This window comes from Galeopterus variegatus, unplaced genomic scaffold, assembly GCF_000696425.1.
Source record: "Galeopterus variegatus unplaced genomic scaffold, G_variegatus-3.0.2 Scaffold8362, whole genome shotgun sequence".
Lineage (NCBI taxonomy): Eukaryota > Metazoa > Chordata > Mammalia > Dermoptera > Cynocephalidae > Galeopterus > Galeopterus variegatus.
In genome coordinates, this window is record NW_007734473.1 from 51,165 (window position 1) to 54,315 (window position 3,151).

The following is a 3,151-nucleotide window of genomic DNA, read 5'->3' on the forward strand; positions in this document are numbered from 1 at the left end:
CCCCTGGAGCAACTGGGCTTGGGTTCTGGGGTACTTGCAACAAGTCGCCTCATCTCTCCGAGGTTCCTTTCCTCCTTTGTCGTGGGAATAAGAATGTCTGGCTCAATGTGCGCAGAAGTGACCCACGATGTGAAAAACACCGTGGCCACGTCTGTGGACACTTCTGTGATTATTTTTAAAAATCTCACAGAGCAAAATCAGGAGTAGCATGAATGCCTCCAAATTCCTAATCCCAGAGTGGCAGGAACCCAGCTCGCCCCGCTGCCCCTCGTACCCAGGGGTGCTGACAATAAGGCCGTTATCAGCCTGGGGAGAACATTATAAAGTCATGAAAGCCTTGACCTGCACCTCTGAAAAGCTTCCACACAGGAAGACTTTCAACTTTTGGATACTATGCTTTTTTGTGCACTAAGTTTAAAATGTGATGATGCCCTCTTCAAATGTTTCTAGTTCGGTACTTCAGTCTCGGTTGGGTTTGACAGCAGTTTTCCAGAGGGAAGTAGTGAAGGATTATGTCTATACTGAAGAAAATTTTATTAGAAAATTTTACGTTCGATTTACGTGGTTTTATATTTGAAAAATTCAGCCCTCTGCCAAAAGTACCTCAACATGCATGAAAATTAGATGAAACAAAAGAAAATTAGATGAAAAAATTTAGACTTAGAGAAAGTGTGTTGGAAATACAATAATAACTCCCGAAGAGCTATAACTTTAGTACGCTGAATTCACTCAGGTCTGCAGCAATCTTTCTCTATCTTTTCTAGCAAGTTACATGAGTAGGAATACATGTGAGGAGATGTTTTTCTTCAGAAGTTCATATACTCTGATCCCAAATGTAGTGATAAAAATGACGATGCCCCTGTGTGCCACTCCNACTTCAGTCTCGGTTGGGTTTGACAGCAGTTTTCCAGAGGGAAGTAGTGAAGGATTATGTCCATACTGAAGAAAATTTTATTAGAAAATTTTACGTTCGATTTACGTGATTTTATATTTGAAAAATTCGCCCTCTGCCAAAAGTACCTCAACATGCATGAAAATTAGATGAAACAAAAGAAAATGAGATGAAAAAATTTAGACTTAGAGAAAGTGTGTTGGAAATACAATAATAACTCCCGAAGAGCTATAACTTTAGCACGCTGAGTTCACTCAGGTATGCAGCAATCTTTATCTTTTCTAGCAAGTTACATGAGTAGGAATACGTGTGAGGAGATGTTTTTCTTCAGAAGTTCATATACTCTGATCCCAAATGTAGTGATAAAAATGACGATGCCCCTGTGTGCCACTCCACTGTGGGCACCAACGCCACCACTGGGAGCAAGGCCATTGTGCTCACTGCTGAACTGCCTGTGGTTTCATCGGGTTTGGTGAATAATGGACTGGCTCTGTTTAACTGGCCTGATTAATGAAGTAGAACAACATACTGAGGTTTTCTAACACCGATAAAAGTTACACAACTAAATATATTTAACCCTAGCAGAACAAAATTACTAGAAATGAAACTTTTAAAAATGAAACAAAAAGACAAAAAAAATTTTTAAATTTTAAAAATGAAAGAAAATAAATGAAGGGATATACCTTAAAGTAGGATAAACACATAAGCTTGAAATCTTAGCATTGCAGCCTTGATCATCCGTCTTTAAACTGAGGCTGGTGGAAAAGGATCCTCAGCAACTCTAACAGTCTCAGCCTACCTAGAAACAGGTTTTCTTCTCACCTAGCCAGGCCTCCTTTCCAAAGCAGGAGTCCTACAGAAAAAAACAAAACAGACAAACAAAAAAACTAGTAGGAGTTGTCCACAAGTAGATTAATAATTTCAACAAAACTTTTCATTCAAATATGTGTTGCGTACCAGACCCCACGCGAGGTGCTGAAGATGACGGGTACGAAGAACACAATTACACAACATACAGCACTTGCTAAACACCAGGTCCTCTGCTAAGCACTTGTCCCTGAGTCTCTCTGGATCCTCAAGAAGGACACTAGGAAGCAGAGACTTATCCCCATGTGACCGATGAGGAAGTTGGGGGGGTGCACAGCAAGGACCACCCACACTTGAGTCCAGCCTCTATGACTCTGGAGCCCAAAGTTTTAATCACTTCCTGAGGTGCTCACTATTCTTGTGGACAAGGAAAAACAACAGTCTTGAACAACAGCCTCCAAAGACATTCTAAAGAATTAAAAGGAAAAAAAAGAAGGACTCCTTGACCAAATAATTTAATAAGGAAAAATTTCAGCTAATCAGCCATTAAACAAAATCTAATACATGAACCAAGTCATGTATTATTTCAAATTAATATTAGAACATGATTAATACTAGAGAAATATGAGAATATAAAAATTAGAATATGGTTAACATCAGATTCATTTAAAAGGAAATGAAACTGTCAACTATTAATCATTATTTGTTGAGTGTCTACTGGTACAAAGTATTGGACTAAATAATCAATACATTTTGTTCTAGTCCTCACACCAATTTCCATGTTACATACGAGAAAACACAGACTGAAGGCAAGCCTCAGAGTGCAGTATTTAGCTCAAAGTGAAAGAGCCAGGATTGGAACCCAGGAATATATATTGCTTCCCAATTCTCTTTTAATTATACTTAGGTCTATGTTTGAAATACGGTACATAATCCTGTGAGTATGTGTATACAGATACATAATACACATATATTTTATTTATACACACATTCACATATAGATGTATATTCATATGAAGATATTTCTTAATGTTTACCTGATACAGAAAAACTCATATATACTAGGAAATCTTGAAAAGAATTCTTCAGAGCCTTTAAATCTACATAATTGGATAAAACACCGAACTTTTCTTTGTTGCAATGTACTGGATACTTTAGGACACTCAAGGTAAGTTAAAAACCCAGTCACGGCTCTCAAGCTGTCCACAGTCACAGGAAGAGACAAAAGGAGCAAGCATGAAACACTGGGGAGTATGACAACCTAGTCCACAGTGACAGATTTACTACAGACATTTCGGAATGAAAGCAGCTTCAGAGGCAGGATAATCAGAAAGCTTCACAGAGGAGGTGGACCCAACCACATGACCATGAAAAATGTGTTGGTCCTTTCTTTTAGACATTAAAAACAAACAAGGAAAATTAATGCCAATACTTCACAAAATCTTCCAAAAA